Source organism: Scyliorhinus canicula, chromosome 1, assembly GCF_902713615.1.
Source record: "Scyliorhinus canicula chromosome 1, sScyCan1.1, whole genome shotgun sequence".
Lineage (NCBI taxonomy): Eukaryota > Metazoa > Chordata > Chondrichthyes > Carcharhiniformes > Scyliorhinidae > Scyliorhinus > Scyliorhinus canicula.
Genome location: NC_052146.1, coordinates 296,972,890 through 296,986,365, shown reverse-complemented (window position 1 = coordinate 296,986,365; position 13,476 = coordinate 296,972,890).

Genomic DNA, 13,476 nt, shown 5'->3' with positions numbered 1-13,476 from the left:
CGTTGCTTTACACACATCCTGCTCCATTTACAACTACTATGTAAACTTTTCCAATGTCCATTTGATATTAAAGCCTCCACTCTTTCTCACACCAGAGGGTAGAGCTCTAATAGGATTCCAAATGATAAAACCTAGGAGCTTTTCAGAGCTCCTGTGTGGCGCCGCATAAGCGGGGGAGGTGATGGTGGAGTGTCATTATCACTGGACGAGTCATCCAGGGACCCAGGGTAGAATGCCACAGAACCACTATAGTGCAAAAGGCCCATTGAGTCTGCACCAATGCTTCTGAAAGAGCACTCTACCCAGGCCCACTCCCCGCCTTAGCCCCGTAATCCCTTAACCCCACCTAACCTACACATCTTTGGACACTAAGGACAATTTATCGTGGCCAAGCCTCCTACCTGTACATCTTTGGACTGTGGGAGGAAACCGGAGCACCCATGCAGACACTGGAGAAAGTGTAAACTCCACACAGACAGTGACCCAAGGCCGGAATTGAACCCGGGTCTCCGGCGCTGTGAGGCAGTAGCACTAACCAATGTGCCTCCGTGCTGCCCTGCTCTGAGAACCCAGCGTTCGAATCCCACCATGGCAGATGGGCAAATTTGAACTCCGTAAAAAATCTGGAATTAAAAGTCTAATAAAGACCATGAAATCATTTGTTGTAAAACTCCAACTGGTTCACTCATGTCCTTTAGGGAAGGAAATCTGCCGTCCTTACCTGGTCTGGCCTACATGTGACTCCAGACCCACAGCAACGTGCTTGACTCTAAAATGCTCTTCACTCAGTTGAAGGCAAATAGGGATGGGAAATAAATGCTGGTCACCCACCCATCTTGTGGATCAATAAAAAATATCTGTCATTCTCCTTTTTTATACATAAATTTAGTGTACCCAATTCCTTTTTTTTCCATTTAAGCGGCAATTTTAGCATGGCCACCAATCACCAGTTTTGCACACCTTTTTGCATTGTGGAGCTGAGACCCACGCAGACACGGGGAGAATGTGCAAACTCCACACAGAGAGTGACCCAGGGCCGGGATTGAACCCGGGTCCTCGGCGCCGTGAGGCAGCAGTGCTAACCACCGCGCCACCCCAGAAATATCTACCATGCTCAGATATTCTCTGAAAAATCTGCTGTATTTTTGTTCTCAGTAACTGAAAGGTTTTCCGCCCAGAATAAAGTACAAAAATACATTATGTATTTCACAATTATTTATTGGTCAAGTTAGTCAAAAGTGAAGAAACATTCCAATTTTCCTCTCCTGTCCTCTTCTCCTGAAATGTTTAGCTTTATGTCGGGATACAGGGGACCTCTGATACCTCAGTACCTGGTCACGTTATTTTACCATGGCAATGTTCACTCAGGGAGCTCGAGTTGCTGTGGCAACGTGCACTTTTACATGCATGTTGTGGGCTGGAGCTATGGATGGTGATGGTAGAAGCGTCAATGTTTTTCCACCAAATGGCTGACCAGGAATCTCCCCAGTTCTTACCGCCTGCTGTCAGCACATGTTGGAAGTGTTTACAGCTTGATACCCAACCTGTCTGGCTATGTTATGAACACCCCTTCCTTGGCCATCATGTCCTGGGTAGGACCCAAAACGGGAGCACCTGGATCAGAGGCAGGGAGGTGATCCACTGCTCCCCACACATCACCAGCCAATGCTGACCTCACCTGATCTCACCTGATATCAATAAGGGAGCCGGGTAGCAGTGAGAAGGAGGGTTGCTGAATGATTTCCCCCATCCCTAAACCTGAGAGGGCTGAAGAAATTGCAGTGTCCCTAATCCACCTGGAATCAGTCAGGAGAAAAGAAACCTGCATTAATTCAGTTGGCAGCACTCTTGCTTCTGAGTCCTAAAGTTCCAGGTTCAAGTCCCACTCCAGGGCTTGAGAACCAAAATCTCCGCTGGCACGTCAGTACCGTGCCGAGGGAGTGCTGCGTTGTTGGGGGTTGTTGGAGAATGAGATGTTAAACCGAGGTTTCACTGATTGGGTAAATGTAAAAGGTCCCATGGCACAATTTGGAAGTTATCCCAGCCAATATTTATCCCTCAATCAACATCATAAAAAGAAACAGATTGATTGGTCATTGCAGTTTGTGGCAGTTTCCTGTCCTCCAAAGTTTCAACATTTTCAAACCTGTATCGACAAAGCATTGACTCCAAAGGGTTTTGAATCTTTGGAATTTGTTGCCCAGGTGGACATGGATGCTCTGTTGTTGAGTATATTCAAGACCAGTGCAGGTAGACGTTTGGACAGGAGGGAAATTAAGGGATAGGTGGATAGTGCGAGGAGGTAGATGCTTTATTAACACGAGGGTGAAAGGTTATTGGGGGTAGGCAGGGGCTGAAGTTACAATCATAGAGTCATAGATGTTTACAGCATGGAAACAGGCCCTTCGGCCCAGCTGGTCCATGCTGCCCAGTTTCTATCACTAAGCTAGTCCCACTTGCCTGCATTTGGCCCATATCCCTTTATATCCACCCTGCCCATGTAACAGTCTAACTGCTTTTTAAAGGACAAAATTGTACCTGCCTCTACCACTGCCTCTGGCAGCCCGTTCCAGATCCTCACCACCCTCTGTGTGAAGAAATTTCCCCCTCTGTATTTTGTATATCTCTCTCCTCTCACCTTAAACTTATGCCCTCTAGTTCTAGACTCCTTTACCTTTGGGAAAAGATGTCGACAATCTGCTTTATCGATGCCCCTCATTATTTTATAGACCTCTAGAAGATCACCCCTAAGTCACCTATACTCCAGGGGAAAAAGGCCCAGTCTATCCAGCCTCTCTTTATAACTCAGACCATCAAGTCCTGGAAGCATCTTTTTAAATCTAAATAAGATCAGCCTTGATCTTATCGAATGGTGGAACAGGCTCGAGGGGCCGAGCGGCCTCCTCCCTTTTCTGATGTTCTAAAATTTGTATTCTGAAGCTGACGCCATGATGGTTCCCCCATCCCCCGCACCACCCGACTCCCTGCATCGCCGGACTTTGTTCACAAATGGGAAGGCTGGCCTTCTTCGTCCTCACTCCTAACTCCGGACAAACCACCACTGGCACCCCAGATCGAATCAATAAAGTTACAAGGGATAGAACCAAAGCGAAGCTGCACTAAATCATAATAAAGCGATGGCAAGTCAGCAGCAAGAAACGGACTGGAGAGCAGGAGGACTTCCGCCTGTTATAAACAGTCCTCTGAAAATATCAAACAGCAGTTTACAGACCTGAGATACAGAGAGGGTGTTTACAAAGGACGGCAACTTGGAATCAACAGTTTGAAAAAGTTTGCCATGCACACAGGTCATTAGAGTTGACTTCAAACAACACATCACCATGTTTCAAACTAAACATTAGTAAATACATCGCAGAGACCCAACTTAATTCCAAAGCTCCTTAACCGCCAGCCGCTAAATACACGTGTCTGTCATTAATATTTGCACAGATCTGAGAATCAGTCAACTTGGGTCGAAAACAAGCAAGGAAGGACTTGCATTTCTATAGCGCCTTTGACAAATCCTGGACATCTCAAAGCTCTTTCCAGCCAATGAAGTAATTTTTGAAACGTAATCACTGTCATAATGTAGGAAATGCACCAGATTCTCAATTTATGCAGAGAAAGCTCCCACAAACAACAACCAGAGCAGAGAGTGGCCTAGTTGATTACAAAAGTTAAGAGGTTATGCTTCAGTTGTATGGAGCACTGGTGAGATCACATATGGAGTATTGTATACAGTATTGGTCACCTTATTTAAGGATGGATGCAAATACATTAGAAGCAGTTCAGAGAAGGTTGACGAGACTAATACCTGGAATATATAAGGAAAGGTCGGACAGGCTGGGCTTGTGGTCACTGGAGTACAAAGAACAAAGAAAAGTACAGCACAGGAACAGACCCTTCGGCCCTCCAAGCCTGCGCCGACCATGCTGACCGTCTAAACTAAAATCTTCTACACTTCCGGGGTCCGTATCCCTCTATTCCCATCCTATTCATGTATTTGTCAAGATGCCCCTTAAATGTCACTATCGTCCTTGCTTCCACCACCTCCTCCGGCAGCGAGTTCCAGGCACCCACTACCCTCTGTGTAAAAAACTTGCCTCGTACATCTCCTCTCAGCCTTGCCCCTCGCACCTTAAACCTATGCCCCCTAGTAATTGACCCCTCTATCCTGGGAAATAGTCTCTGACTGTCCGCTCTGTCTATGCCCCTCATAATTTTGTAGACCTCTGTCAGGTCGCCCCTCAACCTCCTTCGTTCCAGTGAGAACAAACCAAGTTTATTCAACCTCTCCTCATAGCTAATGCCCTCCATACCAGGCAACATCCTGATAAATCTCTTCTGCACCCTCTCTAAAGCCTCCACATCCTTCTGGTAGTGTGGCGACCAGAATTGAACACTATACTCCAAGTGTGGCCTATCTAAGGTCCTATACAGCTGCAACATTACTTGCCAATCCTTATACTCAATGCGCCGGCCAATGAAGGCAAGCATTCCGTCTGCCTTCTTGACCACCTTCTCCACCTGTGTTGCCCCTTTCAGTGACCTGTGGACCTGTACACCTAGATCTCTCTGACTGTCAATACTCTTAAGGGTTCTACCATTCACTGTATATTCCCTACCTGTATTAGACCTTCCAAAAGTACAAAAGAGTAAGAGGTGACTTGATTGAAACATTTAAGATCCTGAGGGGCCTTGACAGGGGGATGTGGAGATGACCGGCCCGTAACCTCTGGGTTCCCCAGTGTTGCATTGAGGGGTTACCCCTGTGATGTGCTGGGAATCCCTCTCAGATGTTCCCATGTAAGGGTTTACTCGGGAATTTCCCAAAAGTGCTAACTTCCTCTGGACAATTGCGCTGGGCTAGGAATTCTATGGGATTTCCCACAGAAGCGATCTAAATCGCTAACTTTGGCTGGATCTGCCAGTTTTACACTGATAGTTACTTTGAAAGAATTAGAAGGGAAAAAATACTTTTAACTCCGGATTAACTATTTAAACACCCAGGCCCAGCTTCGCACGGGACACCTCCGCACACACGAACCCCCCAAGAGACCCACCACACCGCCCCGAACACTCAACCTGACCGCCTCCCCCCCCACCACCACCACCCGGCCAGACGGAGGCGATTGCCACTCCGGGGAAGCTATGGGCCGATGTTCCCTCTTGTAGGAGAATCGAAAACTAGGGGTCACGGTTTAAAAATAAGGGGCGGGATTCTCCCGTAATCAGCAGGGCGGGGTGGGGGGGGAGAGGGTCCGGCAGGACGGAGTGGCGTGAACCACTCCGGTGTCGGGCCACCCCAAAGGTACGGAATCCTCCAGGACCCCGGAGCCAGGACCCCGGAGCCCGCCCGCGCCGCCAAGTTCTGCCAGTAAGGGACCTAGTCCAATTTATGCCGGCGGGACTGGCATGGAAGCAGCGGGACTTCGGCCCATTGCGGGCCGGAGAATCGCCGGGGGGGGGGGGGGGGGGCACCGATCAGAGTGGCGCGATTCCCGCCCCCGCTGAATCTCCGGTGTCAGAGAATTCGGCGGCCAGCGGGGGCGGGATTCACGCCGCCCCCCCGGCGATTCTCCGACCCGGTTGGGGGGGGGGTCGGAGAATCCCGTCCAAGGGATCACTCATTTAAGACAGAGATGAGGAGAATTTATTCTCTCAGAGAGTCGTGAGTCTCTGGAACTGTCTTCCTCAAAAGGAAGTGGAAGCGAAGTCTTTGAATGTTTTTAAGGCAGAGCTGTATAGATTCTTGATTAACAAGATGTGAAAGGTTATCGGGATAGGCGGGAATGTGGAGTTGAGGTTACAATCAGATCAGCCATGTTCTCATTGAATGATGTTATTGATCTTATTAAAGAGGGCGAAACGGTGGCACAATGGTTAGCACTGCTGCCTCACAGAGCCAGGGACCGGGGTTCGATTCCAGCCTTGGGTGACTGTGTGGAGTTTGCATGTTCTTCCCGTGTCTACGTGGGCTTCCTCCGGGTGCTCCCGTTTCCTCCCACAGTCCAAAGATGTGCAGATTAGGTGGATTGGCCATGATAAATTGCCCCTCAGTGTCCAAAAGACACTCAGTGATTTGGCCTCCACAGCCTTCTGCGGCATTGAGTTCCACAGATTCACCGCCCTCTGGCTGAAGAAATTCCTCCTCATTTCTGTTTTAAAGGATTGTCCCTTCAGTCTGAGGCTGTGTCCTCGGGTTCCAGTTTCTCCTACTAGTGGAAACATCCCCTCCACATCCACTCTATCCAGGCCTCTCAGTATTCTGTAAGTTTCAATAAGATCCTTCCTCATCCTTCTGAACTCCATCGAGTACAGACCCAGAGTCCTCAACCGCTCCTCATATGACAAGACCTTCATTCTAGGGATCATCCTTGTGAATCTCGTCTGGGCCCTCTCCAAGGCCTGCACATCCTGCCTTCAATACAGGTCCGAAAACTGCTCACAATACTCCAAATGGGGTCTGAACAGAGCCTAATACGGCCTCAACAGTACATCCCTGTTCTTGTATTGCCGCGAAGGAGTGAAAACAAAAATGACCAGATAATGTGATGTGGATTGAGGGCCAAATATTGGCCAGGACACCATAGTTTGTTTCAGGGTAGTGCCTCCTGAGGAGGCAGATGGTACCCCATCCAAAAGACAACAGCTCCAAACGCATTGCACTGGAGTGACAGCCTTGATTCTCCTGCTCAGGCCCCAAGTGTGGGACAACAAATCCAGAACATTGGGACTCAGGAGGTAGAGGAGCCACGGCTGAATTGCTCGCTTGACCTGATATTCTTCAAAGCGTGCTCCTTTTGAGAATCCGTGAAGGCTTTCCCTCAACCGGACATTTTTATTGCCTCTTTCAAAGAATGGGCCCATTTTTATTTGCTGAGGGTTTTTTTTTTTGTCTCTTTACTGTACAGTTGCATTCCAGGCCTATGTGCTCAAGGCGTAAACCACCTCTTTTGTAATTAAACTGCAGGAGCCCCGTTCTCTTATCTGTACACAGGAGCTGGCCATGGCTTACACAAAGCAGCTGTGGAGCTCGACAGATGAAAGAGGTCCACAGTTCACACAGCGAGGCCTGCGTTTAGATGACTTTATAATCAGTCAATTCCTGCATATTTTACCTGCTTTGTATAAATATTATAAATGACTTTAAAAAATGTGCGCCAGTTGCTTAATGTGGAGCTTTCCCCTGCGACCAGTCCGGTATCGGAGATTATTGTATCTCTGGGTGCAGAGAAGGCGTTTGACCAGCTGGAGTGGGGGATACATCTTCACGGTGTTGGAGAATTTTGGCTGCGTCTGGGATTTGTGTCCTGGGCGTGGCCGTTGTATGCTGTGCCGTTTACCAGTGTTTGCATTAATAATATGGCCCCTGAGTCCTTTTAATTACATTGGGACACGATGCTGTTTATAATGGCAACTGGGCCATTGGCCATGGCATTGACGGCCTCAAAGGAATGGAATCGGATAGTAAAAGGGGGGGTTGGAGCACAGGGTATTGTTATATGCAGCACGGTAGCATTATTGCTTCACAGCTCCAAGGGTCCCAGGTTCGATTCCCGGCTTGGGTCACTGCCTGTGCGGAGTCTGCACGCTCTCCCCGTGTGTGCGTGGGTTTCCTCCGGGTGCTCCGGTTTCCTCCCACAGTCCAAAGATGTGCAGGTTAGCTGGATTGGCCATGATAAATTGCCCTTAGTGTCCAAAAAAACAAGGTTAGGTGGGGTTGCGGGGAGTGAGTGGAGCTTGGATGGAGTGCTCTTTCCAACAAGCCAGTGCAGACTCGATGGGCCGAATGGCCTCCTCCTGCACTGTAATTTCTAATTTCGGTGAAAACAACACAGCTCGTGATTGAAGTGCGAGAGACGCCAGCAGAAATCCAACCTCAAATTAAAACCGCTTGTCCGTGTGTTTCTGAACCACCAAACCAAAATGGTGGCTCACTACTAAAAGGAATGCTTTGAAATGTTTTATTGATCAATTTTACTGGACTCGGGTTTTTCCTCTCCCTCCGTCCTCTTATCTCACACGCTGTTCCCCATCCCTCCAATCCCTCACTCATTGGGCTCGGGTTTTCGTGGAATGTGAGCTTCACTGACAAGGCCAAACTTTGCTCCTCATCCCAAATTTCCCTTGAGAAGGCAGTGGGGAGCCGACATCTCGCATCACTGCAGTGCATGAGGTGTCGCTTCCTCACTCTTGTCCAACTGGAACATCTGGAGGGATAGCTTTTCAATCGCCCCTTTCAACCAGCTATCTTTTCAAAATTCTCTCACCCCCCGCCGGATCCCTGCCTACGGAATGATAACCGGGAGCCAAAAGCTTTCCATCCCAATATTTCTGGGTCATTTTTACACTTCTCACTCTGATCTTGACAACCAGGGGGACAAGAAACCCTGCACTAAGTGAGAAGTGGAATATTCGCTGAAGATGACGCAATGATCAGCACCTTTCGCAACTCCTCAAATACTGAACAATAATAATAATCTTTATTAGTGTCACAAGTAGGTTTACATTAACACTGCAATGAAGTTACTGTGAAAAGCCCCTAGTCGCCACACTCCGGCGCCTGTTCGGGTACACGGGGAGAATTCAGAATGTCCAATTCACCTAACAAACACGTCTTTTGAGGCTTGTTGAAGGAAACCCACGCAGACAGAGGAGAACGTGCAGACTCCGTGTGGTGAACGTATTGCCACTGCAATTCACCACTGTATTGTACTGTATTATGTTGATGCCCCTGTGGGCTCCGCCTGTGGCTCCGCCCCCTCGGGGGTGGTATATAAACCTGTAGGTGGCTCTCAGTACAGAGCAGTCGCAGGCAGGCACAGATCTAGCTGATTAAAACCACTGTTCACTTCTACTCATCGTCTCGTGCGAATTGATGGTCGCATCACACCGCTCAGACGGTGACCCAAGCTAGAAATCGAACCCGGGTCCCTGGCGCTGTGAAGCAACAGTGCTACCCACTGTGCAACCGTGCCGCCCTTAAGCAGTCCGTGTCCATGTGCAGCAAGACCTGGACAATATCCAGGTTTGGGCTGACAAGTGGCAAGTAACTTTCATGCCATACAAATGCCAGACAGTGACCGTCTCCAACAAGAGAGAATCTAACCATCGCTCATTGACATTCATATGACATTACCATCGCTGAAACCCTCACTATCAACATTGACCATTGACTAAAAACTGAACTGGACCAGCCACATATTACTGTGTCTACAAGAGCAGGTCCGGAGCTGGAAATTCTGCGGCAAGTAACTCACCTCTGACCCCCCCCAAAGCCTGTCCACCATCTACAAGGCACAAGTCAGGAGTGTGATGGAATACTCCCCACTTGTCTGTGTGAGTGCAGCTCCAACAATACTCAAGAAGCTCAACACCATCCAGCTCAAGGTAATTCATTTAATTGGCACCCCATTCATCTCGGCAGCACGGTAGCATTGTGGATCGCATAATTGCTTCACAGCTCCAGGGTCCCAGGTTCGATTCCGGCTTGGGTCACTGTCTGTGCGGAGTCTGCACGTTCTCACCGTGTCTGCGTGGGTTTCCTCTGGGTACTCCGGTTTCCTCCCACAATCCCCGTAACCCAATAACCCGTCCTAACCTTTTTGGACACTAAGGGCAATTTAGCATGGCCAATCCACCTAACCTGCACGTCTTTGGATTGTGGGAGGAAACCGGAGCACACGGAGGAAACCCACACAGACAAGGGGAGATCGTGCAGACTCCGCTTGACAGTCAACTGTCATCTCTTCATCTCTCCCAATTCAAGCACGACTTTTCATCTTCCTCACTTTTGATATAGACAAAGATTTTTGGCTGGGTGTGGTGTTGTTTCTTACAAACAAGTTAAGATATGGCTCCCTGTTCAAAGTAATGTTCATCACCATCTGACTTCCCCCCCTAAACTGCTGCCAAACTATGGTGCGGGATTGCTCATTTCTGAGGTACTTCCAGAAGCTCCGCTTTCTCTCTACATTAGCATCTCATCCTCCACTCATCACCCTTAGTCTTGGCTCTTCCTCGCTCCTTAGCCTAGCACAGCCTGAGGCAGACAATATACTCCAGTCCCCTCTGTCAGAGCCGAGCTTTTCGACCGATGGTGCTGCTTCGGAAGGTGTTGCTTCCTGCAGTGTTCAGGTATCACGGTCAGGTTGGGATGCTAGGCGATAACTCCTGCATGCTACATGGCCCGCCTACTCACGGGGATCCACTTGGGATGTATGAAGTGCTCACTTATTTCCGATTGCCAGTAACCTTCAGCCGTGCAGCCTGAGGCCTCCACGGTCAGCGGGGTTACGGGTGGCCGGTGGACACGCACGTTCCATGGTTGGCATGGCAGACCCGCGGGCGATTAAACCCCCCTCCCCCCAGCCGGAACCATGGGCATTCACCCGCTGCGCCCCCCCCCACCCTCCCCAACCGAGGCAGGCCCCCTGGTTACTCCCGTACCCCTCGGAGCACTGGGGCAGCATCCCCAGTACCCCAGGGCTCTTTGGTTATGAGTGAAGATGGGTCCTCAGTGCTTCGGGTCTCCGCAGCAACTCCTCCGCCAGTTTCACGTTTTTAAAAAGGTGGACTAATCGACGCTCGCGTGACCACTTGCTGGGGAGGCCGTAAGTTCACGGGAGAATGTTAGATAGGGGGGGTCCCTCCCCGGGGGGGTCCCTCCCCTTAATCGTATGGAGATTGGGATTAATTGGTGATTATTGGTTTCTCGCTACGATGGGATCCGGATTTCACTCAGGGGAGTGGGCTGGTTAGATCGGGAACAGATTGCCACCTGGCGCGGTTTTCGTTTTTGGCCTCTCCCGTGATTTAACGGCCTCGTCGTGCTCTTGCTTAAGTGCAATGCAGCCATTAAATCGCCCCCTCAATATTTTTGCCTCGACTGCCTCTGTGGTTTCAAATTCCACAGGGTCACCACTCCACATCTCTGTCTGAAATGGTTTATGTCACACCCTCAGGCTGTGACCCCTGGTTCTCCACACCCACCATCGGGAACATCCTTCCTCCATCTACCCTGTCCAGTCCTGGTAGAATTTGATAGGTTTCTATGAGATCCCCCCTCATTCTTCTGAACTCCAGCAAATACAATCCGCACCGATTCAATCTCTCCTCATACGTCAGTCCCACCATCCCTGGAATCAGTCTGGTAAACCTTTTCTGCACTCCCTCTGGAGCAAGAACATCCTTCCTCAGATAAGGAGACCCAAACTGCACACAATATTCCAGATGTGGTCTCAGCAAGGCCCTGTGCAATTGCAGCAACACATCCCTGCTCCTGTACTCGAATCCTCTCCCTATGAAGGCCAACGTACTATTTGCCTTCTTTATCGCCTACTGCACCTGCACGCTTACCTTCAGTGATTGGAGTATGAGCATAGCCAGGTTTTGTTGCACATTCCCCTCTCTCAATCTATAGCTGTTCGGGTAATAATGTGTCTTCTTGTTTTTGCTCCCAAAGTGGATAACCTTACATTTATCCACATTATACTGCGTCTGCCATGCATTTGCCCACTCACTCAGCCTGTCCAAATCACACTGAAGCATCTCTGCATCCTCCTCACAGCTCACCCTCCCACCCAACTGTTTGTCATCTGCAAATTTGAAGATATTACATTAGTTCCCTCATCTAAATCATTAATATACATGGTGAATAGCTGGGGTCCTAGCACTGATCCCTGTGATACCCCACTTGTCGCTGCTTGCCACTTGGACAAAGACGGGTTTATTCCTCCTCTTTGTTTCCTGTCTTCCAATCAGTTTTCTATCCATCTCAATACACTATCCCTAATCCCATGTGCTTTAATTTTAGGCGCTATATTTCATAACGAGTTATGAAAAAGGCGTACTCATTTATATATTAATGGAACCATCGTCAACTTCAAATGGTATATATATTTACTTTGGATGCAGAGGTAGCGCACGCTCTCCTGGTCAATGTTGTGAGCAATTAGCACTCACCTCACTTCACTTCCCCTTGCTTTACATGTGAATTGCTTCAGTCTTACCAGTCGGAGAAAAAAACTATGTGGACAGAAATGAGGGGAATGTGGTAACCCTGCATGTGGGAAATGATCAACAAAATGTCTCGTGGGCCGGACTCAGAAGCTAAATGGGCTGCATGTGGCCCCCGGGCTGCAGGTTGCCTATCACTGCTTCAAACAAATCTGGAAAGGTAGGCCTCCAGTTATTGGCAGGCCTTCTGGTTCACTCACCAACCAACTCTATTAATTCCTGACTGAATGATCCCCATGTAAGTTTTTTTTAAAAATGCATTTTATTACAAACATGTATCAAAACAGGTTACAACGAATAAACACCCCGGAAAAAATTCTTCCCAACAATCAACAGTCTGCGGTTGTGAAAGTTGTTATATAAATGTGCATTTCGTTTTAATTCCCCCAGCCTTTCAAACTTTCTCAACCTGGACTTCAAGGTTGGTTCATTTTAGCACACAGGGCTAAATCGCTGGCTTTGAAAGCAGACCAAGGCAGGCCAGCAGCACGGTTCAATTCCCGTAACAGCCTCCCTGAGCAGGCGCTGGAATGTGGCGACTAGGGGCTTTTCACAGTAACTTCATTGAAGCCTACTGGTGACAATAAGTGATTTTCATTTCATTTAATTTCATTCATTTTGATTACTTTAAATTTCGTGTTTTTCCTTCCACCACAATTTCTAACAATGGGCAGGATTTTCCCATCCTCTTCCGGTCCTGCCAAAGATGACACCCCTACCCCCCCCCCCCCCCCCCCCCCCCCCCGGCATGGAAGGTTCTCTGGTGTTGGGACGGGGCGAGCCACGCAAAACGGCGTCGACATTGGCGGGACCTGAATATCTCGCCGGCGGACAATGACGAGCCACATCCAACGATGGAAAACCATGCCGCGGAGGAGTGGGGGGGCGGGGGGGGGGGGGGGGGGGGTGGATCCTGGCCAAATGTCTTTCTGTTAAAATTCTCCCCATTCCCAAATGTTGCACATTGTTAAAACTCCTTTGTTTCTCTTGACTCTGTTCCTATTTTCATATTTTTGTGCTTTTGATTTATTTTCTTAAAATGGGATCAATTTATTGTTGTAGGCTTCTTATTTTCTCCAGTAATTTCAATTTGTTTACTTTCCTTCATTCTTCAGTTAATCCTCTTTCCGCCCCAGAACCTTCCCTTCTTTGCTGCAGCTCTTTAGTTGGCCCTTATTGTTTTCCTGTTACTCTTGCCCTTTCTCATGCCTTTATAAAGGTCCCTGAACTCGCTCAATGCTTCCGCTCCTTGTTTCTGACGGAAGCAAATGAGTTCCTCATTGTCGAGGTGTGTGTGGGCAAAGTCACGGCTTCGAACTTGAGGCCACTGGTTAATAAGATGGGTCTTACTATTCTGCTCACCGGACTGATGGTGATTTTTCATGTGTCCATAATTATGTTCATCACTTTCGAAGTGTTGGCCAGGATTCTCCGACCATTGCAATTCACCTTTCC